Genomic DNA, 26,295 nt, shown 5'->3' on the forward strand with positions numbered 1-26,295 from the left:
CGAGGCCCATCACAGAAGGATGCTGCCAGAACAAAGCCTGGAGGCGGCTGAGCTGACGATGGTCCTGATTGAGGAGGTGTTTTGATCCTCATGAACACCTGCACACCACCGGTGCATCTGAGAGTCCTTCAGACAGTTGATTCATTCATTTGAGCCTGACTGTCAGCTTCTCCCCCCCAGACTGGAAAGCAGAGAAACCACTCTTACTTGCTGGGGTGTACTGTCCTCCTGCACCTCATTCTGAGTTCTTAGAAGAATTCCCTGACTTTCTGTCACAGACTCTCCAGCTGGTCCAGAACACTGCTGCCCCCCTGACTAGAACTGGTAGCAGAGACCAGGTTTTTCCTGGACTGCTTCTCTGCATGGCTCCCTGTCAAATTCAGAACAGAATTTAAAATTCTTCTTCTACCATCAAAGTCTTCAACAACCAGGCTCCTTCATCCCTGACAGAGCTCCTAGTCCCCTATGATCCAGCTAGAACCCTTCACTCCCAGGATGCAGGATTCCTGCTGGTTCCTAGAGTTCTAACAGTAGAATGGAGCCAGAGCCTTCAGCTATAAGGCTCCCCTCCTGTGGAACCGTCTCCCAGTTTCAGTCAAGGACTCAGACCCCCTCTCTGTGTTTAAGAGCAGACTTAAGACCTCCTTGTTGATCAGGCTTATAGTCAGGACTGCTTCGGCTGGCCCTTAGATCTGCTGCTATAGGCTCAGACTGCTGGGATCTCCCATGATGCACTGGGCTTCTCTCTCCTCCTCCTATCCTCATACGTGTTACTAACTCCTCTTCTTCTCCCCTCATCCCAGATCCTGGTGCTGCTGGAGGAGGCTGCAGACCTGAAGAGGCTCCAGCTGCCACCTGTAGCTCCACCTGCTCACGTCCCTGTCTGTCCATCAGTATCTCCTCCTTTCTCTCCCTCTTTATCTCTGTCCCTCTCTTTCCGTCTGTCTCTCTGTCTTCCTCCATTCTCTGTCTTTTTCTCTGTCCCCCTCTCCTTCTCTCTTTCCCCACTGATCCTGGATCTGCTCCACCTTCCTGCTTGGTAAAGGAAGGTTAAAAACAGACCAACAGACCCCAGAGCGGCAGGATCCACAACACCGTCTCCTCTTCCACAGGGCTGTGTGTTGAGCCCCCTCCTGTTCACTCTGCTGACATACAGGTGAGGACCAGATCCAAGTCAGATTCCTGATGATGTCATCAGGGGGCTTTCCCAGTGTATTTGATCCTAGAATTCTGTCTTTGATCTCAGGACACATCAAAGAAACTGAATTCTGGCGAGTGTGTGAGAGCCTTCCAGGCTGGGCTAGAAAACCCATCTCAACCTTGTGTGCTCCAGAGGAGAAACCCCAAGCCTGTGTTGTAGCAGCAGGTAGAGCCATCAGTCCACCACCATGAAGCCCCACTTTGTCAAGGACCCTGCCGGCTGGCTGTGCTTCAGCATGCTGGTTGGAATCTGGCTGTATAACGCCATGGTCATCCCCAAGCTGGTGCTCCTTCCTCACTAGAAGGAAGCACACCTTCCAGGGGCGGTCCTTGTTGGTGAGTGTCTCTGACTGCTAGCGTTCCACTTTGTCATCACATCAGAAACCTCAGAATGACACGTTGTTTCTTCTTCTGCAGCTTATTTTATTGCATCGGCCCTCTGTGTGGCAGCCCTGGTACGAGCCTCAGATCCTGGCCGTCCACCTGTGGACCCTCATCCCTCCCTCTGGTGAGGACGCAGACAAGATGGCCTCTTAGTTCCTCTCCTCCATGTGTTCCATGCGTACATGTCATTGTTTCATTCATCAGTCTTTCTTTTCAAGGTTCATATGCTTGTGGTTCAGCTCACCAAGTGGCACCGTTAGGAGTCTCTGTCACTGCGTTATTGGAAATGTGGTAAAATGAAGCCTCCTGGACTGGTCAGCAGACCAAAGTCCTCTTTGAATGCTACATGAGTGTGTGACCACGTCAGCTTGAGCCAGAACCACCACAACGCCGCTGATCGCTCTCTCTCTTTGTGCCACAGAGCAACAGCACTGGACGCTGTGCAGGAAATGTGAGGCAATGAGGCCTAAAAGGTCCCACCACTGCAGCGTTTTGGCCACTGGGTACTCAGGATGGACCAGCACTGTCCCTGGTGAGGACACACACACACACACACACACACGCTGGTCAACAGCGTTCCAAACACAAACGTATCAAAAGCTTCAGATTCAGCAGGTTGGGTCCTGTCAACACAACAAAGGTGGATGATGTCATCTCAAGGGTTCATTGTCCTCCAGGATCAACAACTGTGTAGGAGAGGACAACCACTGGCTCTTCCTGCAGCTCTGCCTCTACGCGCTGGTCCTCAGTCTCCTCACGCTGCTGCTGCTGCTCTTCTGCCACAGCTTCTATTTCCAGCCAGTAGCCACACCAGACCAGGTACATGCAGCAGGAAAGACCTCAGGTCAACAGGTTCTGCTGACCAGATGTGTTCAGAAGCTACCGGCGGCGTTTGAGACGTGAAATGTGCACGTCAGGGTTAGTCTTCCTGATGTTTTCTGTTTTCCAAACCAGGAGACGTTCATGAAGTGGGTCAGCTGAGAGCCTCAGGAGTCCTGAGCGTCCTCGTGTTGGCTGGCATCAGCGTCCTGTCCTGCATCCAGATGTCAGGCATCCTCTCTGAGTCCTGCCTACTCACCTCCAGACTTCTGTTCCCTCTTCAGCTGAACGTTCCTGCTCGTTTGTGTTGTGCGTTTTCCTCCTAAAGAAACAACTTTGTGGTGGCGTTTATTTTGTAAGATGACGTCTCATCTTCCACTGTCCTTTACCCCCAACAGGACACGACCATGATTGAGAGAGCGGCTCAGCTCCCAGGTGACGGTGAGTGTGTTGACCTCTTGAGACCTTTTGGACTGTAGAATTGGTTGAAAGCAGTTTCCAGTGCAGGGCGACAGGGTTCCACTGTGGAACGGTTCTATTTGATCTCTTATTGGGAGTTCCACTGCAGAAACCCACCGTGGAATCCTTCTAAACAGGAGTAACAGAGAGTGAGTCCTGTCACTTCTGGTTTGATATGCTAAGCTAAGCTACCTAGCTGCTAGCTACAGATGACACAGCCTGATAACAAAGCATCTCATTGTCTCCAGTTCTCCTGCCCCACCTTCTCAAGTGAGGATTTCAATGTTTTCCTTCCAGCTCTGTCACGGGAGGTCCTGGCAGTTTGCTCTCTTAGGTTTGTGGAACTCTCTGGAAAGTCCTGTGGCTTGTCCCTGTGACACGGAGACAGACGCTCCAAGCCAGACACCATGACTTCCCCATGGTATAGGAGGGATTACAAAATGAAGAGAAACATTGACCAGTGGTTCGTTCAGGACTTTCTTTATTGGAGTCCAAAATGTCATCAGGGCTCTCCTTTATTTAGCAGAAAACTCCTGTGTGCGACTCTCCAATTTGATATTCTGGGATTTTCTGTGTTGGTGTTGCCTGATCACCAAAATCTCATCAATATTTGGATCATTGCTCCTATGGACGGGAGATTGCTCATCAAGTCATCAACAAAGGCCCCAGCACAGGAAGACCAAGAGTCTCCTGAGGTCCTCTGAGTCCCCAGCCTCAGGAATCCCAAGCTAGCAGCTCCTCAGACTGGAGCCCAGATAAAAGCCTCCCAGAGTTCTAGTAGCAGACACGTCTCTACATCAACGCTCAGAGGAGACGGCGCCAATCAGGCCTTTGGAGTCAAACAGCTGCTAAGAAACCACTGCTAAGGAAGAGCAGCAGGCAGGACATTGGTTTGGACCAAGACATTCAAGGAGGGGACATCAGACCAGAGGACATCTGGGCTTTGGTCTGATGAGTCCACATGGGAGATCTTTGGTTCCACCGCCGTGGCTTTGTGGACACAGAGAAGATTCACAGAGGTCTCTCCATGCAGGGTTCCATGAGCCACATGGAGGCCTCTCCTGTCCTCTCCTCTCTCTCCTCTCCTCTCCTCTCCTCTCCTCTCCTCTCCTCTCCTTTCCTCTCCTCCCCTCTCCTCTCCTCTCCTCTCCTCTCCTCTCCTCTCCTCTCCTCTCCTTTTTACCTGTCAAAGGTTTTCTCAGGAGTTTCTCCTCAGTCCATGTGAGGCTCTAAGACCAGAGGATGTTGTTATGATGCCATGTAAGGCCCTGAAGAAAAACTGCTGGTAAAACAGGCTCCACCAATCAAACTGCTGGTAAAAACAGGCTCCACCAATCAAACTCTCTGTTGAAAACAGGCTCCGCCAATCAAACAGCTGGTGAAAACAGGCTCCACCAATCAAACTCTCTGGTGAAAACAGGCTCCGCCAATCAAACTCTCTTGTGAAAACAGGCTCCGCCAATCAAACTCTCTGGTGAAAACAGGCTCCGCCAATCAAACTCTCTGGTGAAAACAGGCTCCGCCAATCAAACTGCTGGTGAAAACAGGCTCCGCCAATCAAACTGCTGGTGAAAACAGGCTCCGCCAATCAAACTCTCTGGTGAAAACAGGCTCCGCCAATCAAACTGCTGGTGAAAACAGGCTCCGCCAATCAAACTGCTGGTGAAAACAGGCTCCGCCAATCAAACTGCTGGTGAAAACAGGCTCCACCAATCAAGCTCTCTGGTGAAAACAGGCTCCACCAATCAAACTGCTGGTGAAAACAGGCTCCGCCAATCAAACTCTCTGGTGAAAACAGGCTCCGCCAATCAAACTGCTGGTAAAACAGGTTCCGCCAATCAAACTCTCTGGTGAAAACAGGCTCCACCAATCAAACTGCTGGTGAAAACAGGCTCCGCCAATCACACTCTCTGGTGAAAACAGGCTCCGCCAATCAAACTGCTGGTGAAAACAGGCTCCACCAATCAAGCTCTCTGGTGAAAACAGGCTCCGCCAATCAAACTGCTGGTGAAAACAGGCTCCGCCAATCAAACTGCTGGTGAAAACAGGCTCCGCCAATCAAACTGCTGGTGAAAACAGGCTCCGCCAATCAAACTGCTGGTGAAAACAGGCTCCGCCAATCAAACTGCTGGTGAAAACAGGCTCCGCCAATCAAACTGCTGGTGAAAACAGGCTCCGCCAATCAAACTCTCTGGTGAAAACAGGCTCCGCCAATTAAACTGCTGGTGAAAACAGGCTCCGCCAATCAAACTCTCTGGTGAAAACTGGCTCCACCAATCAAACAGCTGGTGAAAACAGGCTCGACCAGTCAAACTGTCTGGTGAAAACAGGCTCCGCCAATCAAACTCTCTGGTGAAAACAGGCTCCACCAATCAAACCGCTGGTGAAAACAGGCTTCGCCAATCAAACTCTCTGGTGAAAACAGGCTCCGCCAATCAAACTGCTGGTGAAAACAGGCTCCGCCAATCAAACTCTCTGGTGAAAACAGGCTCCGCCAATCAAACCGCTGGTGAAAACAGGCTCCGCCAATCAAACTCTCAGGTGAAAACAGGCTCCGCCAATCAAACTGCTGGTGAAAACAGGCTCCGCCAATCAAACTCTCTGGTGAAAACAGGCTCCGCCAATCAAACTCTCAGGTGAAAACAGGCTCCGCCAATCAAACTCTCTGGTGAAAACAGGCTCCACCAATCAAACTGCTGGTGAAAACAGGCTCCACCAATCAAACTGCTGGTGAAAACAGGCTCCACCAATCAAACTCTCTGGTGAAAACAGGCTCCGCCAATCAAAGTGCTGGTGAAAACAGGCTCCACCAATCAAACTGCTGGTGAAAACAGGCTCCACCAATCAAACTCTCTGGTGAAAACAGGCTCCGCCAATCAAACTGCTGGTGAAAACAGGCTCCACCAATCAAACTGCTGGTGAAAACAGGCTCCGCCAATCAAACTCTCTGGTGAAAAAAGGCTCCGCCAATCAAACTGCTGGTGAAAACAGGCTCCACCAATCAAACTGCTGGTGAAAACAGGCTCCACCAATCAAACCGCTGGTGAAAACAGGCTCCACCAATCAAACCGCTGGTGAAAACAGGCTCCGCCAATCAAACTCTCTGGTGAAAACAGGCTCCGCCAATCAAACTCTCTGGTGAAAACAGGCTCCACCAATCAAACTGCCTCAACTCAACAAGGTTTTTGACGGAAGTTCTTTTTCTCTTCCAGCCAAATTCAGACGTGGCCAACCAACTCAGCAGCAGCTGGACAGATGTGTGGAGAGCCTGAGATGGGAACAAACAAACCCAAATAGGAAACGCTGCTGAAGCTGTGGACGCCACCCCATAAAGAGGACATGTCGACCAAGAAGGAGCTCATCAAGAGTGTGATGAAGCCCAGGTGGAGGGGCCTCTCCATCAAAGACTTTGACGGAGACAAAGGAAAAGGTAGGCCATGGGATTTTCTTTGGAAGGAGAGAAAATGTCTCCACATCGAGAGCATCTGAACAATTGTGGCTACATTTTACCAGCACCCAGAGCAGCCTGCAATGTTTCATGGCTCCTAACGTTTGACTCCAAGTTTCATCTCCTCTTGTGTACATGGGTGATGGCAAATGGCAGATTTCTCCAAGGGGAGATAATGTGTGACACCACGGCAGAGTCACCCAGCTTCAGAAGGGAGAACCATGCTGGGCTCATGAAGACAGGAGGTGTGTTTGGCCCTGAGCTGAAGCTGACGCTTTAATTTCATGGAGGAGTTCTAATAGCCGTGGTCTGTGCTTTCATGCCTTTATTTGGACACTCAAGAATGGAAAGCTTTTATTTTGAAATGATCCTGAAGTCACTCCACATCCTAGTTTGACTCAGTGGTCTGTGCTGTCTTCAGAACAGGCCCAGAACACCCACTCAACATGTGGAGTGTGTGGATGTGGGACACCAATCAGAGATGTTGATTGTAAAGCTGTCGAAACTGCAGGAGGGAATATCCATTCAAACCTTTATTGCCACGAGAGGCTAGCGGCACACTGGGGAGGCAGAAACAGCACAGGAACAACGCAGTCCATTCACTTCCTCATAGGCTGCTCTCTTGCGCCCTCTACAGGGTCAAACTAGTTCTAGTTCTTCCAAGTTCCCACATCCTTCCCCTTCAGCGAGCTCTATATATTCCCAAAAGGAAACAAAACCAGAACAAACAAGATTTTGGAGGAAGGTGCTGGACCTCCACCGCTCTGGCTGGGCTGCTAGGAGGCTCCGCCCCCGTGAGCAGGCAACGCTTTTGCTGTCCTCTCCTCTTTTTCCTCACACACGCGCACACACACACACACACACACACACACACACACGCTTGCCCAGCTCCCATCCACACAATCACCATCACAGTCACCTCCTTCCCACACTCAGACATTCTCCTCCTTTGACAATCAACCAGGAGAACTGCTGGACTGTGTGTGTGTTGACCTCTGACCTCCAGGTCAGACACCAGGACAATCAGTGCACTGTGGAATGCTTCTTACGCTGTATTGGTCTGAAGAGCGTCCGTATTGTAAATATTTCCTCATGGCCATGTTTTTCCATCCTGGTAATCTTGTCACTGTCTCATATTTATGGATTCACAATTATAAAGTACGGTGCCACTTGAACTTCTTTGTGTTCAGCCTTGTCCTTCTGCACTCCTTGAGTGAATCCAGTCTTCTGAGCCTCGCCAAATCTCAGTTCCTTTTTCCTCCTACTTTGGGACCTCTTATTGATCCACTGGTGACACATTGGTGCTAAATTCAGTGTCATGTCCCACTGTAACAGAGGGCGCTGTTGTCCACCTTAGTCCCTCCCAAACTGATCATTTCATCCATAGAGCAGAAGGCACCTTAGCAACAACTCTGGACTCTGCTGGCCCCCTAAAGTAGAAAACTATGAACCCAAGGAAACAAGCACCTTGGTACGGTTGTGGAACCTGACAGCTTCAACAAGAAACCCAGAAACTGGAGAGAAGATGGCGCTGCTCCAAACTGGAGGAGTCACATGGAGTCTGGCAAGATGGCCTTAGAACCTAGAAGAAAGCCCCTGGTAGAACCAGAGCAGCCGACTACTCAGCACTAATAGAGTAACTCAAGAACAACCCAGGTTCCTCTTCAGTACTGGAGCCAGACTACTGAACCAAGTAGTCCTGTTTCCCTGGGCAGCAAAGAGTTCATGGACTTCTTTAACGACAAAATTCTCCTGATTAGAGAGAAACTTCTTCTCCTGCTGCCATCAGCTGACAACATGGCCCCTAGAACCCAGAACCTTAGAGGCAGCTGGAGGACCAGACACACACTTGGATAGTTTTTCTCCCATCAGCCTTCATGAGCTCAGTTCAATAATGTCCTCCTCTAAACCTCCACCTGTCTCCTGGACCCCATCCCAACTAAGCTGCTCCAAGACTCTCTCCCCTCGTTAGCCCCTCCCTCTTAGATATGATCAATGTGGCGCTGGTATCTGGTTCCGTCCCTCAGTCCTTTAAAGTAGCAGGAATGAAACCCTCCTCAAAAACAAGCCTGGATCCAGAAGTTCTACCAACTACAGACCAACATCACATCTTCCTTTTCTCTCCAAGGTTCTGGAGAAAGCAGTTGCTAAACAGCTCTGGGACTTCTCCACAGCAACAGCTGATTGGAGGATTCAGTCAGGTTCCAGGTTCATCCTAGCACAGAAACAGAACTAGTCAAAGGTACCAGTGACCTCCTGCTGGTACCAGATGAGGGACTGGTCTCTGTGCTGGTCTGATTTAGATCTCAGTGCAGCTTTGATACCATTGACCACCATATCCTTCTACAGGGACTGGAACCTGTCACTGGTATGAAAGGAACCACACTAAACTGGTTCAAGTCATATTTACTGGGTAATCTCAGTTGGTACCAGTTAATGATGGTTCCTCTGAGACCACTACAGTCAGTTCTGGTGTTCCTCAAGGGTCTGTGCTTGGACCAGTCCTCTTCACCCTGTACCTGCTTCCTCAGGTCACATGATCAGGAAACTCTCCATTAATGTTCACTGCTATGCAGACGACACTCAGCTGAACTCATCAATGATCCACATGGAACAAACCAGCTGACTGAACTGGAGGCCTGTCTGAAGGACAGGAAACATGGAGGACCATCATTTCCTTTATTAAACTCTGATAAACTGAAGTTCTGGTGCTGGGCCCAAACACCTGAGGACCACCTGATCTGATGAGACAGGTACCCTGGATGGCACCACCCTGGCCCCCAGCACCACTGTAAGGAACCTAGGAGTTCTCTTTGACCAGGACCCTTTAACTCCCACATTCAACAAATCTCCAGGACGCCTTCTTCCATCTACGTAACATCACTAAGATCAGACACATCCTGGCTCAAGAAGATGCAGAAAAACTAGTCCCTGCTTTTGTCACTTCCAGGCTGGATTACTGCTCCTCCCTCCTACCAGGCTGGACTAATAAGTCCCTAAAGACTCTCCAGCTGGTCCAGAACGCTGCTGCCACGTGTTGACTAGAACTGGTAGCAGAGACCAGGTCTCTCCTGGACCAGAGGAAAAACTGGGGAGTAATTTTCCCAGAGTAATTATTTTAGAGTTATTATTTTCCTCTTCAGTAGTCGTATCTACTCATTTGGAGTCATAAATATCTCCTGTGACCAATAGAGTGAGAGCAATTTTCCAGAAGAATTTCTATTGGAGTAATACAGTAAGGCCCCGCCTACTATGTCCAGGTTTTTGAATTCTAAAGGCGCCATTGTCTCAGCCCGCACTTCTCCGCATCGGCATTACTCAGCACTCGCAGAGTCTGCAGACGGGACCACAATAATACCGTACATTGGACTTCATATTTTTCCTCACTTTGATGGATCAGAAACCAGGTCAGACTATTATTGTTTAACTTAGTAAACAGCAATGTTTGTTACTGATTTGCAACTTTTCAGCTGGCCACAGCTACTTACCCACAGACGTTAGCATGTTTGCTAGCACCAGGAGTACTACTAATTATTAGGAACAGTATTGGCAAGGCTATGTCATGCATATTCATTCGTGTATTTACAAGGGAGGGATGGTTCACATTAAAAATCAATATGTCGGTTTTCACATTCATGTGACTCGTCCAGAATTAACCCTGAAGCTCGTTTCCATCTGCAGCCCCTGAGCAGGCTTTTTGTGGTCATAAAACTATCCATACAAAAACTGACATCGATAAACTATGCAACAAGACAAGTAGACATCGTACAGGAGACGGAACAATTGTTCGACGTTTTAATGGTGGCCGCACTCGCCGAGACACGTGTGTTTGACTCTGAACAGAGTGATTTGGTTTGCTTGTCCTTCATATCTCGTCCGCCGTACATCTACAAAACGCTGAATTTTCGAATCATATAATGTCAAATCATATAGTCAATGCCTGAACTGTTGTGCCCGATGTCGGTGGTTTTCAACAAGTAGTCCGGGGACCCCCAGTTGTCCTTGAGCGAATTCCAGGTGGTCCCCAGCTAAATGGAGAGTTGCTAACCCAAACTGACCCTTCTAGATTCTTTAGCTCTTGACCCTTCTAGATCTTTAACTCTTGAGGTTTTATTGCACAACCAAGAGTCCACTTGTGTTATATTGTATCTCTTTATTTGCCTCAAAGGATGCAAGCTGTCAGGGTGAAGTGTCTCCACAGGCAGAAGTCCATTTGCTATGAAGGGCAACTGACCTTCAATTCATTTTTGGAGTGTGGTGAGTGAAACAAATTGCACATGGAATAGAATTGTCATCTACCAAATAGTGTATTTTGACTGCAGCCCCCATCTATAAATATGTTGTTCCAGGGGCCCTGAGAAAGATTTGAGTTGAAAATGTTTGCTTTAAAAAATTATATTTAGACAAATATTTGCACAAATTTTAATGCTTTTTCAAAAATGGCAGTTGTACGAGCTCACAAAACAGCACTCAGTGGTGCACTACAAGCTTGTATATCTGCTAATATTGATATTCAAACAGTTTTCTGAAAAGAACAACAAAAAAGTCTTATGTTTTTGTATCAGTGGCGCTCAATATTTCATGTCAAGGATCCCCCAAAATTATATGTCTTTGGCCGCAGACCCCCATCTGAATATCTGTTGTTTCAGGGACAGAAGCAAAGATTTGTGTTACAAATGTTGACTGTGAAAGATTTTAGGCACCTTTTCAAGATTCTTGAAAAAATATCAGATCTGCAAGCTCATAGTGCACTACTCGGGGGCAGACTTTGCGCTTGTAGATCTTCTATTTTTCAACAGTTAAAGCATGACGCTATAATGCTTAAAACACCAAGAGGTGTTCCCGCCCAAAATGGGTTAATGGTTAAAGTGGTTTGAATTATAGTGACACAGATGCATGGCCTTTAATAATAATAAAATAAATACATTGCAGTCAGATTCATCAATGTTGTGCAATCTTGTTTTGTCTGCAGTTTCCAAGAAATTTGCAATTCCAATCTTGGATTTAAAAGTCTATGACGATCTGAACACTGAGGTTGATGAGTAGGCGTTTACGTTTCTTGTGAATAAACCACACCTGGGTGTGCTTGAGGTGCGTTTACCTCAAGGCTCACATCCTGAAGGTGTGGCACTTATTACTCGGAGTCATATAATGCACACAGTCCTTGCTAACCTAGAATGTGAAGTATTTTTGCACTTCAAAATGCTCTTTGTTTCAAAACACCCAATGTAATGCAACATGGATCCATCCTCATCGAACATAATCTTTTTCCATTCTACGTGTTGCAAATGATCCCCTCTTGCTGATAGTATCACACCTGGACTGCTAGATTCAGCAAGCCCCTCAAGCCACTCCATTGCCAGCTCCAGAAGCTCCTTTCTCAGCTCCAGTGTGGAAAACGAGGGGGACTCTGATGACGTCATCATTTTGCAGCCAAGTCCTGCCCGAAGTAACAGAGCTGACCAGACTCGTCTCGCTCAGGTGAGCCTTGATGACTGTTTGAAATCGAGATGCTGATTCTGATAAGGGGGAAAAGCCCATGTACAGTTTTGAAGTAAAGGGGGGATGGTGGCCACTCACTTATTCTCGTGCCTTCATATTGTCATTTTGACTCAGCCCCCTTCGTGTTGCAACCTGAGATTGACAGAATAGTCGTTTACCTTCTCCCACTTCGATGATTGAAAGGATTCTGAAGGAGAAACCTGGAGGGGAGAGGATCATGAATGAGCATGCTCAGACAAAAAGTCTGACAGATTCTCGGAGACGTGACATGGTGAAGATACTGGTGGCACACATGGCCAGTGAACATGGGTATGACGGCATTATGAACATGAGCACCCAATGTACACTTTTTGTTTTAATTGGTGCAGACCAAGAGCCTTTTTTTGCAGAAGGCATCAGGAAACAATACTTTTGTTTGTATCTTGTGTGTGTGTGTGTGTGTGTGTGTGTGTACCCTGTAGGGCAAGTCCTTCAAGGCGTGTCAAAGAGGAATGTGCAATGGGCATCACTGCCTTGTTCCCTTATCTGGCAGACCCCCAGGGCAATTTGGGCCATGTAAGTAGATAAAACAAGTCTGTAATTGCTCAAAATAGGACTGTTGAGTGCATTGTAAACAACATATTATTGAACATTTCTGGATGCTGAGCTTTCTCCTAGTTCAGCACTGCAGATGTCAGAGCCTTTGACTCCTAGTTCAGCACTGCAGATGTCAGAGCCTTTGACTCCTAGTTCAGCACTGCAGATGTCAGAGCCTTTGACTCCTAGTTCAGCACTGCAGATGTCATAGCCTTTGACTCCTAGTTCAGCACTGCAGATGTCAGAGCGTTTGACTCCTAGTTCAGCACTGCAGATGTCAGAGCCTTTGACTCCAAGTTCAGCACTGCAGATGTCAGAGCCTTTGACTCCTAGTTCAGCACTGCAGATGTCAGAGCCTTTGACTCCTAGTTCAGCACTGCAGATGTCAGAGCCTTTGACTCCTAGTTCAGCACTGCAGATGTCAGAGCCTTTGACTCCTAGTTCAGCACTGCAGATGTCAGAGCCTTTGACTCCTAGTTCAGCACTGCAGATGTCAGAGCCTTTGACTCCTAGTTCAGCACTGCAGATGTCAGAGCCTTTGACTCCTAGTTCAGCACTGCAGATGTCAGAGCCTTTGACTCCTAGTTCAGCACTGCAGATGTCAGAGCCTTTGACTCCTAGTTCAGCACTGCAGATGTCAGAGCCTTTGACTCCTAGTTCAGCACTGCAGATGTCAGACCCTTTGACCTTGATTTTAGCAGTTCTTCAAGAAGGGTGCGTGTTTTTTCATTTTAAGGAGAAAATAAAAGAAGAAAAAGTTATTATGTGAACAGTGCAAAGAATGCTTTTTTGCTCCAGTGGTGACAAATAAGACTGGGGCTCTGCTGTGATTTAAGTAATTTCATTTATAAACAATATAAACCAAAAAAAATTCCATAAATTAGAAAATAAGTGTTAAAAAAGTAGTGACATTGGCTGATCTACAAGCTCACAATGCTGTGAGATTGTAGATCTTATGTTTTCACTAGTTTGGGTCTTGGGCAAACATCTAGATGCATCCTGCAACTGGAAAGTGTCGCAGCAGTGTGTGTGGTTCCAACACTTCCAGGTGGTCCAGATGCTGGCGACAGAACCCCTTTCAGCGAGGAAAAGCAGCTAACCACAGAAACCCAGTGTCATGAGGCCATCGCACTGATTGTAAAGGACCACACTAGTCCTTGCATGTGTTTGTTTCATCTCAGTGAAATATTCTAAATGTGTATTGTTTACATTCCGTTTTATTAACAAATATAAACTCTCAAAGTTATTAATTAATGCTTCTATTTTTGTGTGTGTGTTTTAAAATAGTTGGTAGGTGAAGTTGTGAGTGACTCCTGTATGTGTAGGACTGTTGTATGGATTTGGGGGATTGAATTTTGTCCTCTGAGTGACACCGTAGCTCCACAAGAGGGAGAGACAGGTAAAGGTAACCCAACAGGAGTTGGTAATGAGGAGGCTGCTTTGTTTGAGCCTGGGCCACAAAGGTTTGATCTCCAGGCTCCAGCGTAACTTCTGCTTCATTTGCACAGAAAAGAACATTGACGCCTGTTTAAACAGAAGAAAAGATTAAAAGTATTGAAGCATCCTTGGTGAGCGCAGTGAGGTATGTTTGTTTATCTTGAAACATTGTATTATTGCAACATTGTGAGTTTGGATCAGTGTGCATGGAACACTTTGTTTGAAGGAATGTTTGGTTGATGTTGTAATATTATGGACAAAATTATGAAGATTGTACTGTGTTCCATGTGTGACATGTAGAGCTGGCTCAGGTGAGCCCCTGCATGGTTTCTCCCTCTCTTTGTTTCCCTCCTCCCTCTCCTGCTCTTAGGAAAGATCCAGGAGGACGCTGGCTGCTTCCTGTTCTGCCCTCCCACCTGACATCTGGGAGAAGAGTTGATTGGAGCCTGGTTGCCCCTCCACCTGGCTGGTTCCAGGGAGGCCTCTTTATCAGCCACTCCCCTGCTTTGTTCTGGGTCTCTCTCTCTCTCTGGCGGCCTGCTGAGCAACATACTCTGAGAAACCACTTTGTAAGATCAACTTATTTGGAAGTGGGAGGTGGTCGGTTGAGGTTAGATTGGGGTACCCCACACCTTACATCACGTAGTCTTCTTTTGTATACCACACTAGTTTATGGGTTGGTGCCATCCTTGTACGTTTTTGACAACCTTGATGAGTTAGACGGGCAGGCCTTTTGCTACTTGTGTTTCTTGTGTCAGGAAGATTTCAGTTAGGCCTTGTTTTGATATGTTAAGTTAATTTGTTTGGCACAATCCCCTCACGGCCTACCTTCCCTCCCACTTTGTACACAACTCTTGTACTTTTGATCACCCCTTTGTGAAATAAATAATTCTTGCACTGATAATTTTCCACTTGGCTGTTTGTGTTATTCCTTGTGTTGCCGCAAGGAACGTAACATACTGTGAAGACTGTATGGTGACTTGTTTGTTTTATGTTTTGTATACTCTGACACAGTTTTCACGGTGCTCTGGTGAACGTGACGACGCTGCTCTCACTAAAATAAAAGACGCCTTAGGCATCAGTCGAGACTCTCTTTGGGGATCCAAGGGTTGCTACACTGATGAAGCATACAACTGATGAGGTAATCATGAAGGAGAAGATGAAACAGACCTTCACCCATCGCCAAGCAATGGTTCACAATCCAGTGAAGTCCTCTGAAATATTCACCACCTTTCCAAGACTTCCTGACATCGCAGGAATGGTGTGTGGCTCTTGAAATGAAACATAACTAACCCTTTTACAGCTGAAGCCGATTCTAAAAAAAAAGGCTTCTAAATCCTGTTTTCTGAAAAAACTTTCTGTCAGGGGTTCTCAAACCATTCCATGACAAGGACACCAAAAATGATGTGTAATTGGCCACGACCCCCATCTGAAAATGTTGTTTCAGGTCCCCCCAGAAGCAAAGATATGAATTCAAAACGTGTGCCCTCAAAGAATCTATCAAAGATTTGTGCCACCTTTTCACTATTAGATCCACGTGAACTTGTATCATGTATATGCTTGACTTATAAGTACACATGAGTTCAAAGTATCATGAACAGATAATACATAAGACAACAGAAAAACACTTCCTATCAATCTCAGCAACAGAAAGCATTTCCTGAAGCCACCTCTTGAAACATGGAGCCCTCCAGTTTAATAATTTGAATTCTTTAGCTGCAACCATGCCTGCTTGTAGAGCCTGTTTTTGAAAAGGAGGAAGAGTCCTCATCCTGTCAGAGCAACCAAATACAGCAAAGTTCCAGTCTTGTTTGGAAAACCAATCCAATATATCCCACCAGAAGTTACTGAGAACAGGACAGTGCCAGAAGAAGTGTGCCATCGATCCTTCAGCACTACGACATCCATCATACGTGGGAGAAACAGATCCAAATATCTGACTAAGCCCAATTTTGGAAAAATGAAGTATACGCAAGACTTTGAATTGAATCAGTCTGTATCTCGAATCGATGGAACATTCCTGTACACTGACCAGGCTTTCCTCCCACAGTGCCTCTGACACTGGGACGTCCAGTTCTTTGGCCCAGGCCTCCCTGAGAGGACTGGCGTCTACTGGAATCAAAGGCAGTGACCAAGCGAGAAATCAAATGTTGGGAGTTCCACGTGAGAGAAGTAAATCTTCAAAGATGTTGCTCTTTGGTTTAATGGTGAACTCTGGAATATCCTCGCACACAATGATGCCAAAGTGTGTCTGAGGAAGGAGGTGTTCAGATTGGAGCTGAAGGAATGAAGCAGATTTGTTATCAACCATCTTCTCCAGTGGAACAGAGTCCTCTCTTCCTCCATTCCAGAAGCACACTGTCCATCATCGCTGGCTTGAACAAATGGTTCTATGATACAGGTGTGTGGATTGACACATCTGACATTCCAAGCAATTGTTTAATAAGATTCCAGATCTTCAGAGGGTTTCAAAGAATAAAGTTATGACCAAGTCATTTGTCAGCAGGCTGCGCTCCCCAGTAAAGCAGTGCAGGAAGAGAGGTCCCTGAAACTGACACAGACTGGATTTTCAGCCGGGACGGGGAGACAGCAGACCAGTCATCGCCAGGGGAGCCCCACTGTCCAGTTTTCTGATGAATCGTCCCTACTTGAAAGGGCTCAAGAATACACAAGTGGTATTCCTCTTGGTTTGACCATTTATTTTGAAGGGACCAATTTGGAGCAGGTAAGAGTCCTAGGATGGACAAGGAAATAAAAGGGTATATTTCAGTTCCAAGAATAATTTACATTTCCCTTCAACATGAGCAAAATCATGCTAATTATGCAGAGCCCAATTTACTTGTAAACAATACTATTCTATTTATAATTTACACATTCGCACCATCGCATTCAAGTTTGACTATGAAGGAGGAGGCTAGTCATGCAATATGGACAGAATGATCATCAGAAATCCATGAAACAATGTTTCCAGGATCACTACATAAGGCTTGGCCTGGTCTAAGCTACTTTGTGATCTATATTATTGTGATTATGATTGTTGTTATTATTATTATTATTGTTATTATTGTTATTATGATTATGATGATGATGATGATGATTATTGTTATTATCATTATTATTATTATTGCTATTATTATTGTTATTATGATTCTGATTATTGTTATGATTATTATTATTAGGATTATAATTATTATTGTAATTGTTATTATTATTGTTATGATTATGATTGTTATTGTTATTATTATTGTTGGTGTTGTCAAGCATTAGCCAAATTAGCCACACACTATGAAACAATACATCATCATCATAGTCCTTTGAATTAGATGACACTTCATTGAATGCCTGCAGACTAGCACACACTATCAGACTACATTCCCCATAATCCTCTGCGACATCAGGAAACAAATTGGTGTGCTGTTTTCAAACTCTTGTTTCCAACTAAACAGCCAACAGCAACAGATGCACTTTGTGACACACATTGAGAACATGACCGCTGCATCAGTGGACTATGGACGACATCAAGTTGATTCAAATGTCTTCATTTTAAATTCACCAAGCAAACGCTCCACACTGGTGATGGGTGGATGAGGCGTCATGAAGCGTCATGAAGCGTCATGAAGCGTGTCGACACAATGACACACTGTGTTGATACTGTGTCACTGAATACTGACACCTGCTGGACTTTAAACTTCCCTGCAGGCTTGACAGACTGACCTGACACTGATTTGATGACCTGGTGTACACAATAATGTCATTGAAGTCTTTGCGTTCTTATTGGATCATTCCATGTCTTTAAACAATGTGAAGATGTATCTTAATGTGAAAATCTAAGTGAAAATGTTGGTAATGAGGACGCTTGAGGACTTTTACAAATTTTTATTTCAAAAAATACGTTTTTCTGACATTTTAAAATTAAGTCTGTTACGTTTTTTTGATAAAACTTCTCCAGCTGTCGAAAACACGGCACAGATGAGGCTGGAGTGCAAAGAAATTGTAGGGACAGCTGGTAGAGGTTTGGACAGATTGTCTTTTGGTTGGCCCAGTAACTCACTGGATCCTGGGCCCTGGAAGTACTGCCCTCTGCCAGGTATCTCTGCACCTCCTGGAAGGCATCAGCTGTGGCACTTTTTGTCTGCCTGCCCACTTCCATGTCCAAATGTTGCCAAAGGTTATCTCAAAAACAACAAACTGGCATTTTAGGACATGATTTCCCACAACAACAAACAATGCAGGTTCCTGTGGACCAAACAGCAGCTAAGAAGGTAGTGTTGGTGTCTCTGTTCCTCTCCAGAATCACACAACTGTTGACAGAAGGCTTGGCTTTCCAAGAGAACACACTGACACTGGTGTGGTAGCCCTGAGTGTCGTGACTGAACAACCATCAGTCTTAGACTGTTAAAGAGGCTAAGAGAGGACACTTGTCAGACATTATTGTGTCTGATCGCCACAACCCACGTGTGCTATTTAAAACCATTGACTCTGCTCTGAATGCCCCACAGCCTGTCTGCCTGGAAGCACCCACTGAAATGTGCAATGACTTCCTGCACTTTTTCATTGACAAGGTTGTTATCAGGAGGGCTCTCATCTCAGCTCCTGCCGCTGACCCCTCTGCTTCTGTCCGTTGCCCGGCTGTGTTCGATAAGTTTGAGCCTGTGACTTTGTCATTTTTAAAGATGTGGTTGGCCACATGAAGCCATCAGGTTCCCCTCATGATTCTGTCCCTCCTCATTTTTAAAAGAGGTTTTCCCCAGTATGGGGCAGTCAGTTCTGGGCGTTAGTAACAGCAGTCTGTCTTCTGGTGTTGTCCCCATTAGTTTTAAACATGCAGTAGTGCAACCACTGCTTACGAAACCTGGCCTTGACAGCACTGTATTGGCTAACTTTAGGCCCATCTCTAAGTTGCCTTTTATTTCTAAGGTCTTGGAGAAAGTTGTGTCTGCTCAACTGAAGTCTTTTCTGGATGAGCATGATATTCTGGAGGTTTTCCAGTCAGGTTTTAAGACTCTGCATAGCACAGAGTCAGCACTGCTTAGGGTCTTCAATGACATCCTCCTGGCAAACGACTGTGGAGATGATGTGATTCTTGTCCTGCTGGACCAAACTGCTGCCTTTGATACAGTGGATCACAATATTTTATTATCTCGGTTGCAGCACCTAGTGGGCATTTGTGGTAGTGCTCTGCGGTGGTTTAGGTCCTATCTGACAGACAGAACTCTGTGTGTAAGCTTTGCTGGTTCTGAATCTTCCCCTGCTCCTCAGTCATTTGGAGTTCCACAGGGCTCAATTTTAGGGCCTCTCCTTTTTTCATTGTATGTACTTCCTCTGGGCTCCATTCTCATCAGCATGGCATCTCTTTTCACTGCTATGCTGGTGACAGTCAGATAGATGTGCCACTAAAGAAGAAAGATGCTCTCTCAATCAAGCCACTTCTGTTATGTCTTGATGACATTAAAGCCTGGATGGCCCTAAACTTTTTCAATTTTAACGAGAAGAAAACTGAAGTGATGGTGTTTGGTCCCAGTGGCTCCTGTGAACCTCCCCCTATTGACTTGGGCCCCTTGGCTCTGTATGTGAAGCCAACTGTTTCAAACTTGGGTTTAAGATGGACAGGGATTTCAAACTAGATCGTCAAATAGGTGCAGTGGTGAAGTCCATTTTCTTTCATCTGAGGCTGTTAGCAAAAGTGAAGCCCTTTCTTGCAGGAGAGCATTTTGAGACTGTGATTCATGCCTTCATCACGTCTCGGCTTGATGATTGCAGTGCTCTTTACTTTGGAATCAGCCAGTCCTCCCTCTCACGTCTCCAGTTGGTACAAAATGCTGCTGCTCGACTTTTAACCGGAGCAGGAAGAAGGAGCCCATCGTTCTGGCCTCCCTCCACTGGCTGCCTGTGCACTTCAGGGTTCATTTTAAGATTCTTTTATTTGTTTTTAAATCCTTAAATGGTCTGGCCCCCCTTACCTCTCTGAGCTGCTTCACCCTCGTGCTCCTGCTCGGTGCCTCAGGTCAGCTGACCAGCTGCTCCTGGAGATACCGAGGTCTAAGCGGAAGCTCAGAGGGGACAGAGCCTTTTCTGTTGCTGCTCCCAAATGATGGAACGATCTGCCTTTGCACCTCAGACAGGCTTCTTCACTGTCCATTTTTAAAACTAATCTTAAAACCTATTTTTATTCCTTGGCTTTTGACCCAGCATGAGACTTTGCTCCTGTTTTAGTATTTTTATTGTTCTTCACTTGATTATTATGTTTTATGACTATTTATGTACAGCACTTTGTTTTCAGCTGTGGTTGTTTTTAAAGTGCTTTATGAATAAAGTTGAGTTGAGTCTTAGTTTTCAAAGACCTTCTGCCCTTGGAGGAGAGTTTTAGGCCTTCCTGGTGTTGCTGGACAGGCGGAGCAGGGACAGAGCAAAGCTGTGGTTTCTAAGAATGGAGAAAGTCCCTGACAACATGACGCTTGGGCCCAGAGTTCAAATACTGAACCTTTCCTTCAAGTATCTCTACATCAGTTCCTTTGTTCCACATCAAAACCACTGTTTTGGCAGTCCAACACTTCATCGGACAGTTGTATAAAACAATGCTGCATTCCTACTTTGCCAGGTTGCCTTGAATGTGGCGTCACTTCCTGTTCTGACACTCTGCTGCTTTTTCAACATTTTTAACAAGAAATGTTTGTTCACAATTCACTGAAACGAGTGTGTTCAATGCCACACATTTACAGACCTTTGTGTTTCCTTGAAGGTTCATGTTGGAACACTGAACGTAGTAAAACCTGTTCTTTAATGGGAAATCCCTGTAGATGAAGTGGAACATTCCAGAACTTCACTTTAACACACTCCAATTCCAGAGCTTCTGTTTGAATGGAGCTGTTGTTCATGGATTTTGATGGACGATGCTTGGTTTTCCATTGTCCAATGAATGTTTGACCCTTCCAGTCCTCTAAAGTGATGGACTAATACTGGCAAGATGCAGAAATCCTCTATTGTTCAAAGCACAGATTCTGTGTTGATACATTGTTGTAGTTTTTATACTTGGAGAAACCAGAATCTGACAGGAAATCACTGTAGAAAGTTGGCTCAGTTTCAGAAAGTAACAACTCAGTAGCTTCACTTGACAGTGACGGACCTTAAACTGGGCTATTTTGATGGACTCCGCTTGCTTTTCCACTGTCAAATGAACTTTTCTAATGGGAAATTCCTGCTCATAGACTGGTTTGTTTCATAAATGAACCAGTAAGAGCCCTGAACTGAGAGAAGAACCTGAAAGGTCCTTGTTCTTCATGTGTTTTCCATGATGGGCCTGTTTTCCTGCAGTTGAAAGCACATTTCTCAACACTAAATGGACTGTAATTTCATCAGTTTGGACTGGGAAAGCTGCTGGGTATTTTTACAGTTTCTTCCATGGAATTTTGTGGAACAGTTCATGACTGTAATTGGACGGTACCGTCTGGAAACGCTGCTGCCAGACTTTTGACCCTTTTTTTACAGTGCAGTGAAGACCCAGGCCCTTAGACCTGTCCAGCCTCACACCATCTGGAGGTGTTGGTGCTGAATGGGCTTGTTCAGTGAACCCTTGGGGCTCCATCCACCAAAACCTGTCCACGTGGTCTCGGCCCCACTAGGACCAGGTCCTGTGAGTTTCAACTCTCTATGTACCAGGGCCCAGGAGCTGGAGGGCTCCTGAATCAGCAGTGTTGGTTTAGGTTGAGGGACAGAGTTGCTGAAGTTGGGGTTTTTGAATGTAGACACTGAGAGGACGGTCTCCAGTGACCTTTGACCTTGACAGAGGCCTTCCCACACCTGTTCTGGTTTGACCTGATTTGGGCTCTAGAGAGAGGAGAGGACAGGAGAGGACAGGAGAGGAGAGAGAGGAGAGGAGAGGAGAGAGGAGAGGAGAGAGAGAGGAGAGGAGAGAGAGGAGAGGAGAGAGAAGGAGAGGAGAATAGAGGAGAGAGAGAGAGGAGAGGAGAGAGAGGAGGAGAGAGAGAGGAGAGGAGAATAGAGGAGAGAGACGAGGAGAGGAGAGGAGAAGAGACAGGAGAGAGGAGAGGAGAGAGGAGAGGAGAGGAGAGAGGAGAGGGGAGGAGAGGCCTCCATGTGGCTCATGGATCCCTGCATGGAGAGACCGTCCCTTCTCCTTCTCTGTGTCCACAAAGCCACGGCGGTGGAACCACAAGTCTCCAATGTGCAGGGTCCTTGACAAAGTGGGGCTTCATGGTGGTGGACTGATGGCTCTACCTGCTGCTACAACACAGGCTTGGGGTTTCTCCTCTGGAGCACACAAGGTTGAGGTGGGTTTTCTAGCCCAGCCTGGAAGGCTCTCACACACTCGCCAGAATTCAGTTTCTTTGATGTGTCCTGAGATCAAAGACAGAATTCTAGGATCAAATACACTGGGAAAGCCCCCTGATGACATCATCAGGAATCTGACTTGGATCTGGTCCTCACCTGAGCCGGTTTCGTTGCAGCTCCTGGTTTTTGCGACTGCACTCGTGGACACGTTCAAAGATTTCTCAGTTTTCCACAGCGCCTGACCTTCAGGTCTGAGAGGACTGATGGACGGTGGTTCCTCTCTACTGAGCTGCTGGTTCCTGCCATGACATGAATTCTACCAGTTGGTAAAGGGAGCTGTCAGCTGGGGACAAACCTGACTTCTGCTCAGCTCCACTGATGCTCCACCCCAGGAAGAAGGTAGGAAGTTCCACCAAGGAACCTGACAAGGTGAACCTGAGAGGGGAACCTTTTCAGGTGATGACATCATGAAGCTCCCTGAGAGAAGGACGAGCAGAGGGAGGCCACTTTGAGGAGCTAGAATATCAAACCTGTTCCAGTTCTTAACAATTCTTGGCTCTACTCCATGACTCCATGTATCTTGTTTGATATATTTGATGTCTTCAGTATGAATCTCCAAAGTAGAAGGTAGTCCAAATAAAGAACACCACTGAAGAAGAGGGTGTCCTCACTTCTGAGCGGTAGTGAGTGGCTGCTCTGTCCATGTCCTGTTTTTAAAGTACTATTTATTTAGTGGCTTTAGGGGCAGACAACAAAAACAGCATCCCATTTTTAAAGTGTTGCATCGTGAGGTGTAGAGGTCCCAGGTGGAGGGAGGACTGCTACCCACAGTTCTCTGTGCTGCCTTGACCCCCCCCCCCCCCCCCCGCTGAGCCTTCTGTTCAGCAGCCTGTAGCTGCCGTGCCACACGGTGCTGAGGCCCTGCCTCAGTTGTAGAGAGCAACACTCCAAGAGCCAGGATCCAAAAGGGTAACAGCTCACCTTCACTATCTTTGTCCAACAGAACCCCCACCAGCTTCGGGTGGTGGACCAGGCCCCCAGCTCTGGCTGTGATGGAGTTCTGTGGCCCTGATGGTGTCCACTTGTTTCCAGGCCAGACCAGGCTACCAGGAGACATGTGTGGAAACAGGGAAAGGGTGGTCCACCACCCATTCTCCAAACCCAAACCCAACCCCCACTGAGGAAGCAGCGTGTGATCCCAACCCACTTAACGGCCGCACCTTTGCACCTCCCTGCTGGATTTGTAGGCATGGCTTGTGACCAGGACATGGATGAATGCTGCACACAGCAAAGCCATGTGAGCATTTGGGGAAATCTGGGAATCCTGAGGGTTCCTTCCAGTGTCACTGCAGGCAGCATTGCAGAAACACATCAAAACAGGATTACAGTTCAATAGCAGGGATTTTCAGGGAGTTCAAGGTGCTGGGGAGAAGTGGGGTCCCAAGAACTGAAGGACTGTGCACCCCCTTTCTCCTCCTCAGACAGGTCTTTGCCCTCCTCCCCAACCAATTTTGTTGGGTTTTTCTTTTGATCTTTTGTTGTGAAAGTGCCTTTAGTCGTTTGTTTTATTGATCCTTTCATTTAAAAGCACTTTTAGTTGTTTGTTTTGAACTAATGAGCACATTTTTACTCCTAATTTCTAATATCATGTTGAATTGGTGATGTAACTGTTTAATGTGTGTTTTTAATATTGACAAATGTTCATGTACTCAAATAAATGTTCTTCCTTCATTTCACTACGTTCTCTGTCCTCTTTGATCCTCCTAATGACTCACTGATTTATCCTTCTATGGTTCTGGTTCTATCAGTTCTAAAATACAGTCTCCAACAGACAGAACCAGAGACCTGCGTGTGCTCCAGAGTCCCTCTGCTTCTCCAGCTCCCAGGTTCTCCACCTTCTTTTCTCAGGCTGCTTGTCATTGCCTGGACCAAGACCCAGGATCTCCATGAGGTGCAGACACCATGCTGGTGGTTCAGCTGGGGAACCCTCCTTTCCCCCTATGACACTCATCAAACTGCCTTCAATCCTGTCAACAAACTCTCTTAGAAAGTGATGTTCTCTTTTTTCAAGATGGTGTTTCTTGACCAGCACCTTTTCAAGTCTCTGAAAGTGGTGGGAACTCACTGACAGGTGCATCAAGAAAGGATCCTCTCACCACATGGCAACGCGCTTTCCCCTGAAATGGAGGTCCCATGAAGGACTTTAGGTAGGAATGATGTGGTGTGGTGGAAGGTGAGAACTGGGATGCTGCATGTAAAAGGTACTCCTGAGGCTGGAGGTGTCACCCTTAACACTGGAGGGCCTCTTGCCACAGTTGGGGGAGCTGGGAAAGTTTCCGGAGGTCCACATTTACAAGGAATGAACAGGGGTGCTAACGTTGCTGCAGGAACACCTCATTCCAGCCGTAGTGAACGGGCTCCAGTGTGGCAAATGTTGACCGCTCTTAGTTGGTGACAGCAGCTGATTATTGCTGGAAAGGTGAGCTTGGAAGCTTTCCTCTGATGGTGACAGGTTTGATGGGGGGGGGGGGGGTGACCAACTGTGTCAGGTGAGAGATGAACCCCCCAGAGCGGTCAGGTTTTGTGTCATGTTAGATTAATTTGAACCAGGATTGCCTTCTCTGACTCTGTCATTGTCAAACAATGCACGGCCTCCCATCAACTTCATAAAAACCCATGAATGGGTATTTTAATGTGTGTCAGTATGTGTTTTACACACACACACACACACACACACACACTCACACACACACACACACACACACACACACACACACACACTCACACACACGTGAAGGACAGGTACCGTTTCTGGTCTCAGCTCCCTAAGAGTCCATGTGACTCACCCCTTCATAAAGGTGAAGTCTTATTTCACAAAAACTGCGGGGGAGCCTTCCAGTTCTGAGGTTAGCACCCCAACATTGGAGAAAAAGTGAAACACTGAAGACAAATCTCAAGAAGAACCTTTGTCCCTTCCCTCCCCAGACGGCAATGTCACGTCCATGCCCTAGCGGTGTTCTTGGTTGGCCTTGTGTCTGTCTTGTCTCCTGGCTCCCGCTTTTATATTGAAATTGAACTCTGCTCTCATTTCTGGTAACTTCCCTTCCCCTTAGTGTGTTTCAACTCTCACTACATCACTTTAGCATCATTTTGAGGTTAGGAGCAACTCTCACAACATTACTGTCAGCATCATTTTTAGGTTAGCAACTCTCACGACATTACTCATTACTCATGTCATTACTGTTGCATCACTTCTCAGGTTAGTAGCAACTCTCATTACATCACTGTCGCATCATTTTGAGATTTTTGGCAACTCTCACAACATCACTGTAGCATCATTTGGAGGATCGTAGCAACTCTCACTACATCACTGTCGCATCATTTGGAGGATCGTAGCAACTCTCACTACATCACTGTAGCATCATTTGGAGGATCGTTGCAACTCTCACTACATCACTGTCGCATCATTTTGAAATTCGTAACAACTCTCACTACATTACTGTAGCATCATTTTTAGGTTAGTAGCAACTCTCACTACATCACTGTCAGCATCATTTTGAGCATAGTAGCAATTCTCACTACATCACTGTAGCATCATTTCTTAGGTTCGTAGCAACTCTAACTACATCACTTTAGCATCATTTTGATGTTAATAGCAACTCTCACTACATGACTGTAGCATCATTTTGAGATTTTTAGCAACTCTTTCTACATTATTTTCAGCATCATTTTGAGGTTCGTAGCAACTCTCACTACATCACTGTAGCATCATTTTGAGATTTTTAGCAACTCTTTCTACATTATTTTCAGCATCATTTTGAGGTTCGTAGCAACTCTCACCACATCACTGTAGCATCATTTTGAGGTTTTAAGCAACTCTCATTACATCACTGTAGCATCATTTCTTAGGTTTGTAGCAACTGTCATTACATCACTTTAGCATCATTTTTAGATTAGTAGCAACTCTTACTACATTACTGTTGCACTATTTTAAGGTTCGTAGCAACTCTTCCTACATGACTGTCAGCATCACTTTGAGTTATTTAGCAACTATCACTACATTACTTTTAGCATTTTTTTGAGGTTCGTAGCAACTCTCACCACATCACTGTAGCATCATTTTGAGGTTAGTAGCAACTCTCATCACATCACTGTAGCATCATTTCTGAGGTTAGTAGCAA

General features: G+C 46.2%; 2 long non-coding RNA genes and 1 pseudogene across 4 annotated transcripts; all 3 read left to right on the forward strand.

The window, feature by feature from the left end:
* The first annotated feature begins 1,120 nt into the window (after positions 1-1,120).
* LOC147260913 (palmitoyltransferase ZDHHC21-like) lies at positions 1,121-6,291 on the forward strand (annotated as a pseudogene).
* A 3,201-nt stretch (positions 6,292-9,492) lies between these two features.
* Positions 9,493-12,543, forward strand: LOC147260914 (uncharacterized). 2 transcript variants are annotated; one of them, XR_015116039.1, is made up of 4 exons: positions 9,493-10,567; positions 11,620-11,791; positions 11,996-12,121; positions 12,274-12,543. It is a non-coding gene; the product is annotated as an uncharacterized LOC147260914 (long non-coding RNA). The 2 variants fall into 2 exon arrangements; XR_015116038.1 differs by having other exon boundaries at positions 11,620-12,121.
* Positions 12,544-14,890: 2,347 nt separating this feature from the next.
* Positions 14,891-23,652, forward strand: LOC147260915 (uncharacterized). 2 transcript variants are annotated; one of them, XR_015116041.1, is made up of 4 exons: positions 14,891-14,966; positions 15,876-16,226; positions 16,332-16,550; positions 23,118-23,652. It is a non-coding gene; the product is annotated as an uncharacterized LOC147260915 (long non-coding RNA). The 2 variants fall into 2 exon arrangements; XR_015116040.1 differs by lacking the exon at positions 23,118-23,652 and having other exon boundaries at positions 16,332-16,651.
* Positions 23,653-26,295: the final 2,643 nt, after the last annotated feature.

The sequence above is a fragment of the Aulostomus chinensis genome, chromosome 5 (assembly GCF_037954235.1).
Source record: "Aulostomus chinensis isolate RoL2024-O1b breed Wild chromosome 5, RoL_Achi_v1.0, whole genome shotgun sequence".
Lineage (NCBI taxonomy): Eukaryota > Metazoa > Chordata > Actinopteri > Syngnathiformes > Aulostomidae > Aulostomus > Aulostomus chinensis.